This window comes from Mobula birostris, chromosome 10 (genome assembly GCF_030028105.1).
Source record: "Mobula birostris isolate sMobBir1 chromosome 10, sMobBir1.hap1, whole genome shotgun sequence".
Classification (NCBI taxonomy): Eukaryota; Metazoa; Chordata; class Chondrichthyes; order Myliobatiformes; family Myliobatidae; genus Mobula; species Mobula birostris.
The window spans coordinates 5,979,928-6,000,483 of record NC_092379.1 but is presented as its reverse complement, the minus strand read 5'-3'; the positions used below and the strand labels follow the sequence as shown (position 1 = coordinate 6,000,483).

At 46.6% G+C, this 20,556-nt stretch overlaps 1 protein-coding gene across 1 annotated transcript in view; it reads right to left on the bottom strand.

The window, feature by feature from the left end:
• LOC140203783 (neuronal PAS domain-containing protein 3-like) overlaps positions 1 to 20,556 on the bottom strand; it is a 765,293-nt gene that overhangs the window by 644,816 nt on the left and 99,921 nt on the right. The window lies entirely within an intron of this gene.

Sequence of the window (20,556 nt, the reverse complement as noted above, 5' to 3'; positions counted from 1 at the left end):
TCCAGTAAGCTGCGGTTCTGAGGGTGAAACTGGCTCGAGAGAGGTCAGAGGAGAATGGCCAGGCTGGTTCAAGCTGGCAGGAGGACAACAGTAACCCATATAACCACGCGTTACAGCGATGGTGTGCAGAGGAGCTTCTCTGAAAGGACAACACATCAAATATTGAAGTGGGTGGGCAATGGTGGCAGAAGACCACAAACATACACCCAAAAGTCAGTTTATTAGGTATCTATTAAATAAGTTGTTCCTGCTTCAACTACTGCACAGAGTCTTGTCATCTTCAGAAGTTTTCGGATGACTCTGCCATAGTTGGATGCATCAGCAAGGGAGATGAGGCTGAGTACAGGGCTACGGTAGGAAACTTTGTCACATGGTGTGAGCAGAATTATCTGCAGCTTAATGTGAAAAAGACTAAGGAGCTGGTGGTAGACCTGAGGAGAGCTAAGGTACCGGTGACCCATTTCCATCCAGGGGGTCAGTGTGGACATGGTGGAGGATTACAAATACCTGGGGATACGAATTGACAATAAACTGGACTGGTCAAAGAACACTGAGGCTGTCTACAAGAAGGGTCAGAGCCGTCTCTATTTCCTGAGGAGACTGAGGTGCTTTAACATCTGCCGGACGATGCTGAGGATGTTCTACGAGTCTGTGGTGGCCAGTGCTATCATGTTTGCTGTTGTGTGCTGGGGCAGCAGGCTGAGGGTAGCAGAAACCAACAGAATCAACAAACTCATTCGTAAGGCCAGTGATGTTGTGGGGATGGAACTGGACTCTCTCACGGTGGTGTCTGAAAAGAGGATGCTGTCCAAGTTGCATGCCATCTTGGTCAATGTGTCCCATCCATTACATGATGTACTGGTTGGGTACAGGAGTACATTCAGCCTGAGACTCATTCCTCCGAGACGCAGCACAGAGCGTCATAGGAAGTCATTTCTGCCTGTGGCCATCAAACTTTACAACTCCTCCCTTGGAGGGTCAGACACCCTGAGCCGATAGGCTGGTCCTGGACTTATTTCATAATTTACTGGCATAATTTACATATTACTATTTAACTATTTATGGTTCTATTTTTATTTACTATTTATGGTGCAACTGTAACGAAAACCAATTTCCCCCGGGATCAATGAAGTATGACTATGACTTGTTTACCATGTAATATTATATCTGGATGATTATTATGAATTGTCCTATTGAATGTTTGCACAAGTTCACTATGATGCAACAGAGTTGTAATGACCTGGTTTATTGTTATGCTGTAGGTATTTCATATAGCGGCTCTGTAAGAGCTGCTGTTCCGCTTTCAGCCTGTTTGGGTTATTGTTGAAGATAAGGGACAATGTGGAATGTGTGCCACCCAATTAGTGGGAGGTTTTTCTTGGTGAAGGTCAGTAAGGTTGGACTTGGGTCTTTTGGTCGTCGGGAGATGAAGAGAGAAGACACTGGGGAGAACCGGTCGTAGCGTACAACCCGGTGGGAGACCCGTTTGTTCGAGATGGATTACGAGCGACGTTCGGAAGGTGGTGTGTGCTTTCACGTTGACCGAGGGCCCAGCACGTGAGTGACAGAGAAGTTCAAAATGAGCTCCAATTTGTGCTCATTTAACCGTTTAATTAGAATGGGCCCTTTTCTTTTTGTTATTCTTTAATAACACTTTAGCTAACATTCATAAATATAATTCCTTTAATCGTATGCAGTGTGCCGTCTGTTTTTTCATGGCATTAATTTGTAACAGGGTAGCAAATGACACAGCATCCACACAAACCAGGGTTGGGGTGGGATCAGGGCACCTCAATCTTACGAGGTTGTTTTCCCTAGTTACGCAGCCAAGGAAAGCAGCGTGTTTCATTGTCATAGAGAACTACAGCACCGAAACAGGCCCTTTGGCCCATCTAGTCCGTGCCAAACTATTATTTCTGCCTCATCCCATTGCTCTGCACTAGGACCATAGCCCTCCATTCACCTCCCATCCATGTACCTATCCAAACTTCTGATAAATGTTGAAATCTTTGGCAGTGCCATGATAAAGTAATTGGTTAACGCAAACACTATTACAGCTCGGGGCACCAGAGTTTGATTTCACACTGTCTGTAAGGAATTTGTACGTTCTTCCTGTGACTGCATTGGTTTCCTCTGGGTGTTCTGCTTTCCTCCCACAGACCAAAGACATACCGGTTAATACAAAAAGAAGAAGAAACCCCTTAGCTCCGAGTGGAGTCATCAGGACGCCATCATGACGGCGTCTTTTTAGCAGGCCTTCTTATGTTTATGAGGCCAAGTTGCTAGCTTGACGCTCAACCTAGCACGGATGGAAAGCATGCAAGGGAGCCGGCTGGATTCAAACTCAGGAGCCTTTGCTCCGAAGTCTGGCGCTGATGCCACTACGCCACCAGCCGGCTAACAAAAGTTCGTAGTAAATTTATTATAAAAGTACGTATATATCACCATATAGAACCCTGACATTCATTTTCTTGCGGGCATACTCAATAAATCCAATAACCACAATAGAATCAATGATGGACCGCATCAACAGGATGGACAACCAGTGTGCAAAAGACAACAAACCATACAAATACAAAAAGAAAGGAAAGAAGCATTAATGATAATAATTCTGACAAGAAGTACACACCGCTAAGTTTAATTGAAAGCACAACACAGAAAAATGAAGAAATTATCACTACAGAATAAAAAGTTAACTAATGGAAGACCATGGCCTTCTACAGAAAAGATCCCCACGTCTGAGCAGACCAACTGTTGACAAGGAAGAGTCGAGTGTCTGGTCAGAGTGCTTGGCCCTTCCCAGAAACACAGGAGTTCCTTGTGGCAATACAGGACCAGGTGGTTAACACCAAAAAATGTCAAAAATACATTATAAAAGGCCAACAAATTCAAGATAATGAAAATGCCAAGAGAACCTGAAACAATCCAACACATTACAGGATCCTGTAGCGGTTTAACTCAATCTGATTTCTTACACAGGCACAATCAAGCAGCAAACGTCATTCACCAAAATCTTGCTTTAAAATACAAACATAAAATACATTATACCTTACGATAAATACAAGCCTGATCCAGTTTTAAAGTCAGAGTCATACAAATTATATTATGACAAATCTATTATTACAGATAGGACAATCCATAATAACCATCCAGATATAATATTACAGGATAAAGAAGCTGGAACAACTTACTTAATAGATATAGCCATTCCAAGCACACATAACATACAGATATCAATAAGTGAAAGACACCAGAAATATGCTGAATTAAAAGAGGAAATTGAAAGACTATGGAACATGAACAAGCTATACATTGTTCCGATAGTAATATCAACACTGATATCATCCCAAAGTCACCACACAATAGCATTAAGCAATTAGGCCTACAGAGTAACATGTGCGTAAATCTCCAGAAAGGCACAATATTAAACACCACGAGAACAGTCTGAAAGTTTGTAGCAATTGAGAAATGAGAGTGCTTGACTATTTGAGGCTCATTGGGCTGGAAGATCCTGTCCCACAATGTATCTCTAAATAAGTAAATTGAACCTGCATCCACCACTGTCACAAGGTATTCCACAATAGCTTGGCTGATGCCTCTATGCTGAACAGAGGGAGTTCAGCACTGTCAATAGTGCAATATCTAAGAGCAAAAAGCCGACCAGCCTCTAGGCTGGATACAGAACCAACTGCAACAGGATGCGTCGGTCTAATAGTTATCCCTCAACCAATGGGGGTGGCACAGTAGCCTATTGGTTAACACAATGGTTTACAGTATCAGCGACCCAGGTTCAATTCCCACCACTGCCTGTAAGGAGTTCTCCCCGTGACCACGTGGGTTTCCTCTGACAGACCAAAAACATAGAGGCTGGTGAGTTAATTAAATAAATAGGCACCAGTTAGTCTTATGAGACCATGGATTTGTGCCTTGGAAGGTTTCCAGGGTGCAGGCCTGGGCAAGGTTGTATGGAAGACCAGCAGTTGCCCATGCTACAAGTCTCCCCTCTCCATGACACCAATGTTGTCGAAGGAAAGGGCATTAGGACCCATACAGCTTGGCACCGGTGTCGTCGCAGAGCAATGTGTGGTTAAGTGCCTTGCTCAAGGACACAACACGCTACCTCAGCCAGGGCTCGAACTAGCGACCTTCAGATCACTAGACGAACGCCTTAACCACTCGGCCACACGCCAACACATTGTGGGTTAATTGGTCATTGTAAATTATCCCGTGATTAGGCTGGGGTTAAATCGGAGGATTGTTGCTCAAAGGGCTGGAAGGGCCTATTTCACGCTGTATCTCAATAAATAAATAAATGCCATCTGTCTCACTGCTGTTGATGGGACTGGCTTTTTAATGCATCAAGAAGTCACAAAGTGATTCCACAGCTGTAAATTGCTTTGGGGATATTGTAAAACACTTAACATAAAACTTAATTTTGTTTTTGCGCTTATTAAGTGTAAGGTACTTAGCCAACTTATTTTCAGTCTTATATGAGCCAACAGCTCCTTTCCCAGCTACTGAAATTGTAGTTAGTCTTTGCCTTAACCTCAGACAGCCCTGCCCTTATAATAATAACGTCAATAACGTGTCAATACACATCTACTTTGCTGCTCTACAAAGAAGAGACGTCCACACAGCTTCAAAAAGCAGAAATCTCTCTCTCTCGATGGTGAAAGAGAGCTTGCTGCTGATACTTGGGTCAGGGGAACTTGAAATAAGTGACACTGCAGACAGTAACATTGAAGTGGTGGACTGTCAGCGTCCCCTCTCGCTGTGGCAGGAGCGATCTCTCTCTCTCTCCCTCATTAGTGGGAGAGAAGGCCTGCGAGATGTCCGAGTGTTGGGATGGGCAGTAGTTTTCGGTGGACTCAGATCACGGTCTCTGTTGTCGTTGACGCCAACCGCTGGTGCAGTGGCACCCGCACTGAACTTCCGGCCGGGGGGTCCCGGGTTCGCACCCGGCCGGCCCCTTGCACGCTTCCCATCGCGTTGAGCGTTGAGCCACTCGACCGCGGGAAAAGCAGACAAACGCTAAAGAAACGGCGAGGTTGCCGCCCGATGGGGCACAGGGCGCGGAGAGGAATAACAACAACTAGATCTTGGTCTCTGGGGCCTTCCTATTGCTTGGTGGGTGGGGTGGGGGAGGCTAATGCTTTCTGCTGGAGAGTTTTTGCTGATGCTTGTGAGTGGAAAAGGGTTCTAACATTTTTCTGTAATTCATTCTTTGCTTATTTCTTCTCTCGGTTTCACGGATGTCTGTGAAGAGTAAGACTGTCAGGCTGTACACTGTATACATTCTCTGATATTATATTGAACCATTGAGCCTAAAGTGAACTCAGATAGTGCTGGCAATACTCAGAGGGTCAGACAGCACCTGTGGAGGGAGAGAAAGAGTCTGCATTGCAAGCTCTTGAGCTTTGATGAAAGATGCTGCCGAACCCGCTGGGTTTTTTTCTATTATTTATAGATTTAGCTCCTTCGTTCTTTCTTTTCAATCTTCTGCCCATATTTTTTTTCAAAGTGTACAAAATTTTATTCAAATACAAAGGATAAGGGTTAGAAAACAGTAACTAAGTTCAAATTAAATTCGTTATTAGAGTTATAGAGAAGCACAGCACAGAAACAGGCCCATCGGCCCATCTAGTCTGTGCTGAAACCATTCAAACTGCCTACTCCCATCAACCGGCACTGGGACCACAGCCCTCCATACCCCTACCGTCCATGTAACTATCCAAACTTCTCTGAAACGTTGAAATCGAGCTTGCGTGCACCACTTGTGCTGGCAGCTCGTTCCACACTCTCATGACCCTCTGAGTGAAGAAGTTTACCCTCATGTTCCCCTTAAACTTCTCCCCTTTCACCCTTAACCCATGACCTCTGGTTGTAGTCCCAGCCAAGCTCAGTGGAAAAAGCCTGCTTGCATTTACCCTATCTATATCTCTCATGATTTTGTATACCTCTATCAAATCTTCCCTAAACCTTACACATTCCAGGGAATAATGTCCGAACATATTCAATCTTTTCTTATAAATCAGGTCCGTCAGCCCCAGTAACATCCTGGTAAATTTTCTCTGCACTCTTTCAACCTTGTTTACATCTTTCCTGTAGGCAGGTGACCAAAACTACACACAGTACTCCAAATTAGGCCTCAAATTTGACCAACTGCTGAAGAACTGAGTAGCAAATATTTTTATTTTTATGCAATTTATTTAGAGTGACAACATGATAACGGGTCCTTCCAGCCCAACGAGTCCGCACCACCCAATAACATCCTTCGACCTGCTAAACCGCACGTCTGTGACCTGCTAAACCGCACGTCTCTGACCTGCTAAACCGCACGTCTGTGACCTGCTAAACCGCACGTCTGTGATCTGCTAAACTGTACGTCTTTGGACTGTGGGAGGAAACCAGAACACCTGGAGGAAGCCCACGCAGTCACAGGGAGAACGTTACCTGTGAAGTTCCATACAGGCAGCGGCAGAATCTGAACGCTGATGGCTGAGCACTGACACGCTGAAGTGTTGCACTAACTACCACGCCACCCCGTCACCCTCTTCCTTTCAAATCACCTTTAGCAAACAGCCCATGGGTGAAAACACCTTGTTAATGAGAGAGGTCAGAGGAGAATGGCCAGGCTGGTTCAGGCTGACAGGAAGGTGACAGTAACTCAGATAACCACCCGTTACAACGGCGGTGCACAGAACAGTCTCTCTGAATGCATAGCGCATCGAACCTTGAAGCGGATGGACTACAGCAGCAGAAGACGATGAATATCCACTCAGTAACCACTCTATTAGGAACAGGAGGTAACCAGTAGCGTGTCCTTTGAGTGTGCCTGTACCTACCCCCTCTCACCCCGTACTGTATATACAGATACCTGTATGTACAGGTGTTGTGAAGGTACACACCTCCACCCTGCTTTGTAAACAAAGTTATTCAGGGACAGAAGTGTACCTGAACATGATGTGGTGGGAGACCTCACTCGCTGTCAGTCCTTTATCATGAAAATAGAACAGAGAATAGTACAGCACCGAAGCAGGCCATTCGGCCCACAATGTTGTGCCAAACCAGCGGAAGAGCAAATCAAAAACACCTAAACACTAATTCCTCCTACCTACACCATGTCCATATCCCTCCATCTTCCTCACATCCATGTGTCTACCCAAACAACTCTTAAAAGCCTCTAATGTGATATTGAAGGGATAAAACCAAAACTTAAATTGAATAAATATCGGAAAGAATTTATAAAAATTGCACTGGCAGTAGCCAAGAGGGCTATAGCAGTTACTTGGAAATCTGATTCGTATTTAAGTATGGATCGTTGGAATAATGAAATTTCTAGTTGTAATCCACTCGAAAAAAATTACTTATAATTTAAGAGATAAATATACATTTTTGAATATTTGGCGCACATATTTACAAAAGATAGGATGGCATATTTAGTTGCTCCGATGATAAAGATGTTGGTCCTTTGGGGAAAGTAATAAATAAATATACTAAATTTATTTTGAATCCCATGGAGCATGTGGAAACTTTCCAATATCCAAGCAGTTCTTCTTCCTTCTTTTTTTCCTTTTTTTTTCAGGTAGGGGTATATATCGGGGGGAAGGGCTAAGGGGAGGGGGAGGGTAGATATTATCATTCTATGTAATCATTTTGAAAACTCAATAAAAACTATATTAAAAAAAAACCTACCCCCTATCAACCCTCAATGCTTGCCCTCTGGTATTAGACATTTCAACCCTGGGACACAGATACTCACTGTCCGCTCTATCTATGCCTCTCACAATCTTATAAACCTCTATCAGATCTCCCCTCAGTCTCTGCTGCTCCAGAGAAAACAGTCCAAGTTTATCCAGCCTCTCATGATAGCACACACCCTCTAAACCAGGCAGCATCCTGGTGAACCTCTTCTGCACCCTCTCCAAAGCCTCAACATCCTTTCTATAGTGGGGCAACCAGAACTGTATGCACTACTCCAGATTTCCACTGTTTGGGTGGGGGTACAACCAGAGGTCATGGGTTAAGGGTGAAAGGTGAGAAGTTTAAGAAGAAGATGAGAGAAAACTTTATCGTGCAGAGGGTCGTGCAAGTGTAGAATGAGCAGCCAGCATAAGTGCTTGATTTGATTTCAACATTTCAGAGAAGTTTGGCTAGGTACATGGATAGTAAGGATGTGGTCCCGATGCAGGTTGATGGGAGTGGGCAGTTTAAAATGGTCTTAGCATGGACTAGATGGGCTGAAGGGCCCATTTCTGTGCTGTACTTCTCTATGGACTCTAAGACTTTATGTAGTCTAACCAGAATTTTACAAAGTTGCAATATAACCTCTTGACTTTTGAACTCAATTCCTCGACAAATAAAAGCAAGCATTCCACAGTGGCCCAATATTAGATGCAGCCAGTAATTCAAATTGCTGTATTTTATATACAGAGAGGAAAATAAATCATATGAGCCTTTGTTTTGCAGAGATTGATATGTCAGTAGCTTCCTCCACTTGAGAAACAGCATCAATCTCTTATAACATCCCAGATGTCTTCTTGATCCAAGCGGAATGCTCAGACGCCTTTGAACTGCAAACACTGATTTCCCCCAACATTCTCCTGCTTTTTATAATAATATTAGACCAAGTTGCCAACTTCTCACCCACAGCTGATATAGCAGTTTTCCTTTACCCTTGGAGAACCACAAAGGGCAATGGATTTGCTCAGTTTTAGCAGAATGCTGCAAAGACAAGTCTTGCAGGAGAAGTTACGGCCTAGAGCTGTTCTTACATGAAGTCTCAAACTACGTTAGAACTGTCACAGCAACTTTCATTTTCTTGGCAGGCTAGAGATACGTCTCTACCAAAGGAGGTGTAAGGCGCTCCTTCCCTCCGCTAGCCTGCAGGTCACCCTTGGGCAAGGTGTAGCACCTGCTTTGCCCCCTGATCAGGGTCACGTGAAGCCTTGGGAGCAGGTGGTGGATGGACGTATGAGCAGCCAGTGCAGATCACAAGTCCTGGTTATATGACCACTGACACCAGGCAGACAATCCCTGAAGAGTATTGATAATGGCTGGGGTCACCCATCTTGTAAAGACACTGGCCAGAAGAAGGCAATGGCAAACCACTTCTGTAGAAAAAATTGCCAAGAGCAATCATGGTCATGGTAAGTCCATGATTGCCCATGTTATACAACAGGGCACATAATGAACCAAAGAACTCTTTAAACTAATATACACCTTCAAGATTCAAAAGAATAAAAGTACATCTATTATCAAAGAATGTATAAATTACACAACCTTGAGATTCATTTGCTCACAGGTAGCCACGAAGCAAGAAACCCAAAGGAACCAATTAAAGAAAATAATAAAGGACCAACACTCATTGTGGAGGCAAAAGAAAAAAAAATTACAAATCATGTAAACAATTGAAGCAAACGACAATATTCCGAACCAGATTGAGTCCTCAGATCCGAACCTGGATCAGCCCGAAAGCTTCGCTTATCAGTTCATCATATTAGCAGGCACGGAGCACAGCGGTCGGGGCAGCCTTCATAGTGTCAGCACCATGGAGAGAGGAGTGACCATCACGGAGAACGAGCAAAACCATCTCTCGCCCCAGATCCTGACATCCTGTATAATACTGGGCAACAGTATCTGTGGGATACAGGAAGGGGAAAACACAACTACAGCTGTGAAGATCCCTGCTGCACCTGATGACCCTGTGATCTCTGTCTCAGAGGTCGATGTTAGTCTGCCTTTAAAAAGAGTGAACCCTCGCAAGGCAGAAGGTCCGGATGGAGTACCTGGTAAGGCTCTGAATACCTGTGCCAATCAACTAGCGGGAGTATTCAAGGACATTTTCAACCTTTCACTACTACAGGCAGAAGTTCCCACTTGCTTCAAAAAGGCAACAATTATACCAGTGCCTAAGAAGAATAATGTGAGCTGCCTTAATGACTATCACCCGGTAGTACTCACATCTACAATGATGAAATGCTTTGAGAGGTTGGTCATGACTAGATTGAATTCCTACCTTAGCAAGGACCTGGACCCATTGCAATTTGCCTATTGCCACTTTAGGTCAATGACAGAAGCAATCTCAATGGCTCTCCACACAGCTTTAGACCACGTGGGCAACACATACACCTATGTCAGGATGCTGTTCATTGACTATGGCTCAGCATTTAACACCATCATTCCCACAATCCTGATTTAAGAAGTTGCAGAACCTGGGCCTCTGTTCCTCCCTCTGCAATTGGATCCTCAACTTCCTAACCAGAAGGCCACAATCTGTGCGGATTGGTGATAAAATATCCTCCTCACTGACGATTAACACTGAGGCACCCCTGGGGTGTGTGTTTAGACCACTACTCTACTCTCTCTATACACATGACAGTGTGGCTAGGCATAGCTTAAGTACCATCCATAAATTCGCTGACGATACAACCATTGTTGGTAGAATCTCAGATGGAGACGAGAAGGCGTCAGTAAGACGAGAGAGCTGATTGTGGACTTCAGGAAGGGTAAGACGAAGGGACACATACCAATTCTCATAGAGGGATCAGTGTGGAGAGAGTGAGCAGTTTCAAGTTCCTGGGTGTCAAGCTCTCTGAGGATCTACCCTGGTCCCAACATATCGATGTAGATATAAAGAAGGAAAGACAGTGGCTATACTGCATTAGGAGTTTGAAGAGATTTGGCATGTCAACAAATACACTCAAAAACTTCTCTAGATGTACCAATTCACTGTCTGGAGGGGCTACACAGGACCAAAAGAAGCTGTAAATCTAGTCATCTCCATCTTGGGTACTAGCCTGCAAAGTACCCAGGACATCTTCAAGGAGCGGTGTCTCAGAAAGACAGCGTCTATTATTAAGGGCCTCCAGCACCCAGGGCGTGCCCTTTTCTCACTGTTACCATCAGGAAGGAGGTACAGAAGCCTGAAGGCACACACTCAGTGATTCAGGAACAGCGTCTTCCCCTCTGCCATCCGATTCCTAAATGGACATTGAACCCGTGAACACTACCTCATTTTTTTAATATATATTATTTCTGTTTTTTTGCACGTTTTTTTAATCTATTCAATATACGTATACTGAAATTGATTTAGTTAATTAATTAATTAATTGTTTTTTTTCTTCTAGATTATGTATTGCATTGAACTGTTGCTGCTAAGTTAACAAATTTCATGTCACATGCCGGTAACAATAAACCTGAATCTGATTCTGAATGTATCTGTATGATATTGAGGTACAATACTGGTGGGCTACAAGTCTATACATATACTTGTATATGGGAGGGGTGAAGAAGTGTCTGCTAGCCATTTTGAATTGAACCATTTCACAAGATGTGGCTTGCTTTATGTTCTGACACCTAATGTAGTATAGTGGACAACGAGGAAAGCTCTCACGCTCAGCAGAGGGATCTGCATCAGCTGGAATAATGGGCTGAAATACGGCAGATGGAATTTAATGCAGGCAAGGGTGAGCCTTCTATATATTGGCGAGACCCGACGCAGACTGGGAGATCGTTTTGCTGAACACCTACGCTCTGTCCGCCAGAGAAAGCAGGATCTCCCAGTGGCCATACATTTTAATTCCACGTCCCATTCCCATTCTGATATGTCTATCCACGGCCTCCTCTACTGTAAAGATGAAGCCACACTCAGGTTGGAGGAACAACACCTTATATTCCGTCTGGGTAGCCTCCAACCTGATGGCATGAACATTGACTTCTCCAACTTCCGCTAATGCCCCACCTCCCCCTCGTACCCCATCCGGTATTTACTTATATACGCACATTCTTTTTCTCCTTCTGTCCCTGTCACTATACCCCTTGCCCATCCTCTGGGTTTTCCCCTTCCCCCTTTTCCTTCTCCCTCGGCCTCCTGTCCCATGATCCTCTCATATCCCTTTTGCCAATCACCTGTCCAGCTCTTGGCTCCATCCCTCCCCCTCCTGTCTTCTCCTATCATTTTGGATCTCCCCCTCCCCCTCCCACTTTCAAATCTCTTACTAGCTCTTCCTTCAGTTAGTCCTGACGAAGGGTCTCGGCCCGAAACGTTGACTGTACCTCTTCCTAGAGATGCTGCCTGGCCTGCTGCGTTCACCAGCAACTTTGATGTGTGTTGCCTGAATTTCCAGCATCGGCAGATTTCCTCGTGTAAGTGTGAGGTGTTGCACTTCGGTAGGACCAACCAGGGTGGGTCTTACACAGTGAGGGGCAGGGCACCGACGAGCGTGGTAGTACACAGGGATCAGGGAACACAGGTCCATGATTCATTGAAAGTGGCATCACAGGCAGATAAGATCATAAGGAAAACTTTTGGCACATTGGCCTCCATAAATCAAAGTATTGCGTACAGGAGATGGGATGTTACGTTGAAGTTGTATAATACATTGGTGAGGCCTAATTTGGAGTATTGTCTCCAGTTATTGTTGCTTTGCTGCACGCTTGAGTGCTCGGCGGCAGGTGCCATTACTTTTTTTTGCTGGTGGGGGGAGAGGGGATCATTGCTTGCCACCGCTTATGCGTGGGAGGGAGGGAAGTTGGGGGGACTTTGAGGTTCTAACATTTACTGTCATTCATTCTTTGGGGGCATTCCTCCGTTTTCGTGGATGGTTGCGAGGAAAAATCATTTCAGAATGTATACAGAAACCGATTCGCAGAGAATACAGCGGTAGCCGGGAGGCACACAGCACATCTTTAAGAAAAAAGCCAAAATAAACAAGCTAATTAATTAGGTGCGGCCCAGCACATAATTAATTAGCTTGTTTATTTCAGCTTTTTTCTTCAAGATGTGCTGTGTGCCTCCCGGCCACCGCTGAACCCCTGCATTCTTCGCGGATCGGTATCGGTTGGCGGCCCGGTGGGTGGGGGCAACTGCACCACCCAAACCCCGAATACTCAGCCTAAAACACCATCATCAGTGTGCTCTGCGCTGTCTTCCTGATTCCCGTAAGTGATACTACACTGTACATACATTATTTCTACTTTATCTCGGCTGTGTATTTTTACGTGTTATTTGGTATGATTTGGCAGCTTCCTAGCTTAAAGGTTACTGGAGAGAGTGTTTTTGCCAACAGCGCTTGCATGAGATTTTCTGCCAACGGTGCTTGCGTGAGATTTTCGCTACGGAGAACAGTGCTGGCAATGATTGTGGAAAAGTATTTCTACTTTATATAGGCTGTGTATTTATCATATCATTCCTGCTTTTACTATATGTTACTGTTATTTTAGGTTTTATGTGTTACTTGGCATGATTTGGTAGGTTACTTTTGGGTCTATAAACGCTCACAAAATTTTCCCATATAAATAAATGGTAATTGCTTCTTCGCTTTACGACATTCCGGCTTACGAACCGTTTCATAGGAACGCTCTACCTCCGGATGGTGGGGGAAACCTGTGCTTGTTATTTTTCTGACGAAGGGTCTCGGCCTGAAACGTCGACTGTACCTCTTCCTAGAGATGCTGCCTGGCCTGCTGCGTTCACCAGCAACTTTGATGTGTGTTGCTCGTTATTTTTCTCTGGTTGTGCAAGCTTGTGCAATGTTGGTTTGCTGTCACGGTCACAATGGGCCGAATAGTCTCATGTGCTGGACTTGATTCATCTATTTTTATGGCAGTTACTGTTGGAGAATTAGCCGGTTGGTGATGAAGTGGCATCCACAGCTGTCTTCGGGGCAAGTAGTCCCCGGTTCGAATCCAGCCGGCTCCTTGCGTACTTCCTATCTGTGCTGGGCTGAGCGTCCAGCGTCAAAACATTCAGTAAAATCTGTTGTTTGCATCAAGTGAAATCAGCAATGATTGTGCTGGGGGCAGCCTGCAAATGTCGCCATGTTTCTGATGCCATAGTGTACCCACAACAGCGTGGTAGCGTAGTGGTTGGCACAGCGCTTTACGGTGCCAGCGACCGGGGTTCAATTCCCGCCCTTGCCTGTCAGGAATCCGCACGTTCTCCCCGGGTTTTCTCCAGGTGCCGTGGTTTCCTCCCTCAGTCCAAATTGGTTTATTGGTCATTGTAAATTGTCATGTTAAATCAGGGGTTTGCTGGGCAGTGGGCATACTCTGCGCTGTATCTAAATAAATACCGATGACCCCCGCTTTACGAACGTTCGCTTTATGTCGCTTTGCTTTTAGGAAAGACCTACATTAGTACCTGTTTTCGCTAACCAAAAGAGGATTCTCGCTTTTACGAAAAAAGACGCCCCCCCCCGCCCAAACTTGTGTTTACCCTGAGAAAGACCACCATGACCATGAAGCCTTGCGTGGGCAGGTGTGTGCGCATGCGTGTACGTGCCGATCTTTTTTCTACAAATCGGTTTTGGCTAAATCTTCCCGATTCTGTTAAGTGAAACTACACTGTATGTATATTATTTCTACTTTACATAATAGGTATCCGTTAGGCTCATGAGACCATGGATTTGCGCCTTGGAAAGTCTCCAGGGCACAGGCCTGGGCAAGGTTGTATGGAAGACCAGCAGTTGCCTATGCTGCAAGTCTCCCCTCTCCACACCAGCAATGTTGTCCAAGGGAAGGGCACTAGGACCCATGCAGCTTGGCACTGGTGTCGTCGCAGAGCAATGTGTGATTAAGTGCCTTGCTCGAGGACACAATACGCTGCCTCAGCCAAGGCTCAAACTAGCAACCTTCAGATCACTAGACGAACACCTTAACCACTTGGCCACACGCCAACACTACTTTATATAGGCTGTGTATTTATCATATCACTCTTGCTTTTACTCTATGTTAGTGTTATCTTAGGTTTTATGTGCTATTTGGTATGATTTAGAAGGTTATTTTTTGGGTCTGGGAACACTCAAAAATTCTTCCATATAAATTAATGGTAATTGCTTCTTTGCTTTACGCCATTTCGGCTTACGAACAGTTTCATAGGAACGCTCTACCTTCGGATAATGGGGGAAACCTGTAACTAATTAACTCACTGACCCTAACGCCTACATTCTTTGGAATGTGGGAGGAGACCAGAGCACCCAGAAGAAACAAGTTCCTTACAGACAGCAGCAGGAATCGAACCCTTGCCAGAGATCTCTAGCACTGTAAAGCGATTGTGCTAAATGTTACAGTACCGTGCTGCCATCTTCATTAACCTGGGCTCTCCTAGTACGCTAGGAGAAGGACTGTAGCCTGTGTTGCCTTTCATGAAGCAGAGACAGTGGCTATCTTAATCGACTCGCTGCCTCGTCGCTCCAGTGACCAGCGTTCCACCCTGAGCTCCGATGCTGTCTGCGTGGAGTTTACACGTTCTCCCTGTGACTGAGTGGGTCCCCCCCCCCCATCTAAAAGATAGGCAGGTTGGTAGTGTTGTGGATTTAATACTTCAATAATATTTAAGTCAGCTTGTATATATATTAAAGGCATCCGTTAGTCTTGCGAGACCATGGATCTGTGCCTGGAAAGTCTTCACTCTCCAGGGCGCAGGCCTGGGCAAGGTTGTATGGAAGACCAGCAGTTGTCCATGCTGCAAGTCTCCACTCTCCATGACACCGATGTTGTCCAAGGGAAGGGCATTAGGACCCATACTGCTTGGCACCAGTGTCGTCGCAGAGCAGTGTGTGGTTAAGTGCCTTGCTCAAGGACACAACACGTTGCCTCAGCTGGGGCTCAAACTCACGACCTTCAGGTCGCTAGTCTAATGCCCTAACCGCTAGGCCACGTGCTCACACAACGTACAATACATATATATGGGTTGATTAAGTAGCCTTGTTTGTTTAAATAATTATTACAGGTTATATGTAAAAATACGCTAATTGCATCCGTCATCATGCCACCAGGTGATACGTGCATGCCTCGCTTAAAGTGAACTCGAAGTTACACTGGTACTTATGGACTCCATGCGTATCTTTTGATTTAATTTAGTGCTTTGAAATTATAAAACTTAACCGGTAGGTTCACTTGCCCTGGGTATGTTTGTAGGTTGCATGGAAATTGACAGAGATGGAAATGGGATTCATGTACAATGGATTGTTGATGGCCACCACAAACTTAGAGTCACCCGGCCCGGAAACAGTCCATTTGGCCCAACTGATTCATGCTAACCCACTCCCATCTGAGCTTGGCCATTTTGCCCACGTTTGGCATATATCGCTGCGAACCTTTCCTATCCACGTACGTGACCGGGAACCTTTATGTTACCGTTTGTGTCCCTGCCTCCACCACTTCCTCTGGCGGCTCATTCCGCACATTGACCGCCCTCTGGGTGAGAAGGCTACCCCTCTGGTTGCTATTAAATTCCTCCCCTCACATTAAACCTGTGATCTCAAATTTACGCTGAGATGCATCACGGCACAGGCCCCTCCGGCCCAACGAGCCCACACCACCCAATTACGCCCATGTGACTGATTAAACAACTAATCCATACCTCTTTGGACTGTGGGAGGAAACTGGAGCTCCTGGAGGAAACCCAAGTGACTATGGGGAGAATGCACAAACGTTTTACAGCGGAATTGAACCCAGGTCACTGGCGCCACAGTAGTGTTACTCTAACCACGTTCTTAATTCTTGGTTTCCCAGCCCTGGGAAGAAGACTGTGTGCATTCACCCCATCTACACCCTTCCAACTGATGAGCCATGGCGCCTGTTTCATGCAGTACCCCAAGAGCAGGTTGCCCACAACCCACTGAGCCGCAGAGTAGCCGGCAGCATTGGTGGAGCAAGATGTGACTGCCCAGTGGAACGGCCTGTGTCACTTCCCGATGTAAGCAAGTTACAGGCCCTTCAGCCCACAAAGTTGTGCCAACACTTTAACCTCCTTTAGGATCAATCTAACTCTTCCCTCCTACATACCCAGCAATTTTTTACCATCATCCGTGGGCCAGTCGTTTCCTCTTCTATCCTTGATCGTCCCTACCCTCACTCCAGTTACCCTCCTGTTCTTTACATACGTGTTGAAAGCCTTGGAGTTTTCCTTGCTCCTACTCGCCAAGGCCTTCTCATGTCCCCTTCTAAACGCCGGCCTCTCAGCTTCCCCCCTCTGGGAAACCGAGTACTGCGAATCCTTAGGAAAGCTCTGCTGGTTTTCGAAAGATCTTCTAAGTCCATTCTTCAAGGGAGCTAGGGCTTTACTCTTTGGAGAGAAGGAGGATGAGAGGAGACATGATAGAGGTGTACAAGCTAATAAGAGGAATAGATAGAGTGGATAGCCAGCGCCTCTTCCCCAGGGCACCACTGCTCAATACAAGAGGACATGGCTTTAAGGTAAGGGGTGGGAAGCTCAAGGGGGATATTAGAGGAAGGTTTTTTACTCAGAGAGTGGTTGGTGCGTGGAATGCACTGCCTGAGTCAGTGGTGGAGGCAGACCCACTAGTGAAGTTTAAGAGACTACTAGACAGGTATATGGAGGAATTTAAGGTGGGGGCTTATATGGGAGGCAGGGTTTGAGGGTTGGCACAACATTGTGGGCCGAAGGGCCTGTACAGTGCTGTACTATTCTATGTTCTATGTTCAGCTCTGGTATCTACCTAGAGCTCTGCCTGATCCTTGCTTCCTTCTTCCTACTGACTAGATGTTTTATATCTCTTGACAGCCATGGTTCCTTCACCCTACCATCCCTTCCCTGTCTCAACGGGACAAATCTGTCCAGAATCCACAGAACCATGTCTGATCCTTGCTTCCTAAACCTTAAGTAAGCTTCCTTCTTCCTCTTGGCTGGATATTCCACTTCCCTTGTCAGCCATTGTCCTTTCACCTTTCCCTGCCCCAAATCCATGCAGAACCCCTTGCAAATAAACAAGATCCACATCTCCATTGTGCGTTTCCCGGAGTACACCCATTCCCAATTTTCATGCCCAAATTCCTGCCTAATTACACCATAATTCTCCCTCCACACCCCCGCCCCCAATTAAATACTTCCCCACACTGTCTGCTCCTATCCCTGTCCAAGGCAATGGTAAAGGTTCCTTATGTAGAACCAGCAGAGCTTTCCTGAGGATTTGCAGTACCCAGTTTCCCAGAGAGGAGAAGCTGAGAGGCTGACATTTAGTTAACTATTCGGGTCTGGATGGTCGAAGGCATTAACGCTAATTGCTGAGCCTGGCCACATGCTTCCAGGCGGATTTCACTGAGAACTGCCAGTTTATTTCAGCCGCTTTGCTAGGCCGTACACCATTCACACAGTCCGCGCAGTAATTCCAACTTGCCATCTGATAGCAGGACTGACAGGTTGATGACATTATCAGCGTATTTAGTACTTTAACACCAGCAGGAAAAAAATAACACACAACACTAGCCACATCTTGTAGTATGTATTAGATTAGAATCCCACCCGTCCTTGACTGTTCCGTATCCCGGTGTCATACAGGGTCAGGGACAGACCCGTCCCCACTGGTACTGTACCTCGGTGTTATTATACAGTGACAGACCTGTCCCCACCAGTACCGTACCCCGGTGTTATACACTGACAGACCCATCCCCACCGGTACCGTACCCTGGTGTATTACAGTGACAGACCCGTCCCCACTGGTACTGTACCCCAGTGTTATAGTGACAGACCCGTCCCCACCGGTACCGTACCCCGGTGTTATACAGTGACAGACCCGTCCCCACTGGTACCGTACCCCAGTGTGACACACTGACAGACCCATCCCCACCGGTACCGTACCCCGGTGTTATACACTGACAGACCCATCCCCACCGGTACCATACCCCAGTGTGACACACTGACAGACCCATCCCCACCGGTACCGTACCCTGGTGTATTACAGTGACAGACCCGTCCCCACTGGTACTGTACCCCAGTGTTATAGTGACAGACCCGTCTCCTCCAGTACTGTATCCTGGTGCTATACAGGGTCAGGGACAGACCCATCCCCACCGGTACCATACCCCAGTGTTATACAATGACAGACCCGTCCCCACCGGTGCTGTACCCCAGTGTTATACAGTGACAGACCCATCCCCACCGGTACCGAACCCCGGTGTTACACAGTGACAGACCCGTCCCCACCGGTACCGGTACCCTAATGTTATACAGTGACAGACCCGTCCCCACCGGTACCGTACCCCGGTGTTATACAGTGACAGACCCATCCCCACCGGTACCGAACCCCGGTGTTATACAGTGACAGACCCATCCCCACCGGTACCATACCCCGGTGTTATACAGTGACAGACCCATCCCCACCGGTACCATACCCCAGTGTTACACAGTGACAGACCCGTCCCCACCGGTACCGTACCCCCGGTGTTATACAGTGACAGACCCGTCCCCACCGGTGCTGTACCCCGGTGTTATACAGTGACAGACCTGTCCCCCACCGGGTACCGTTACCCCGGTGTTATACAGTGACAGACCCATCCCCACCGGTACCGAACCCCGGTGTTACACAGTGACAGACCCATCCCCACCGGTACCGTACCCCGGTGTTACACAGTGACAGACCCGTCCCCACCGGTACCGTACCCTAATGTTATACAGTGACAGACCCGTCCCCACCGGTACCGTACCCCGGTGTTATACAGTGACAGACCCATCCCCACCGGTACCATACCCCAGTGTTACACAGTGACAGACCCGTCCCCACCGGTACCGTACCCCGGTGTTATACAGTGACAGACCTGTCCCCACCGGTACCGTACCCCGGTGTTACACAGTGACAGACCTGTCCCCACCGGTGCTGTACCCCGGTGTTATACAGTGACAGACCTGTCCCCACCGGTACCGAACCCCGGTGTTATACAGTGACAGACCCATCCCCACCGGTACCGTACCCCGGTGTTACACAGTGACAGACCCGTCCCCACCGGTGCTGTACCCCGGTGTTACACAGTGACAGACCCATCCCCACCGGTACCGTACCCCAGTGTTATACAGTGACAGACCCGTCCCCACCGGTACCGAACCCCGGTGTTATACAGTGACAGACCCGTCCCCACCAGTACCGTTACCCCGGTGTTATACAGTGACAGACCCATCCCCACCGGTACCGTACCCCGGTGTTACACAGTGACAGACCCGTCCCCACCGGTGCTGTACCCTAATGTTATACAGTGACAGACCCGTCCCCACTGGTACCGAACCCCGGTGTTATACAGTGACAGACCCATCCCCACCGGTACCATACCCCGGTGTTACACAGTGACAGACCCGTCCCCACCGGTACCGAACCCCGGTGTTATACAGTGACAGACCTGTCTCTACTAGTACTGTACCCTAGTGTTATACTCTAATGGACCCATCCCCACCAGTACGGTACCCTACCCCAGTGCCATACACTGATAGAGCTATACTCTCTGATTTTGTATAGCAGTTTATTGTCAAAGGACTTGTGCACAACAGAATCATGTTCCAAAGTTATATTTTAATAGAACATGCCACTAGGTCCTGCAGCCAAGTGTATACAGTGTCAGATCTAAATACAGTATGACTGGTCCAATACAGTTCAGTGTTATACAGTGACAGTACCCACCTGTACTGTGTTCTACAGTAACACACTTGTCTCCATCAGCATTATACTGGATTAACAATCCAGAAGTCAAACTGTATTCTAAATTCAAATCCCACCACAGCTGATGTGGAATTTAACATCAGTCAGTAATCGAGAACTTTAGGGG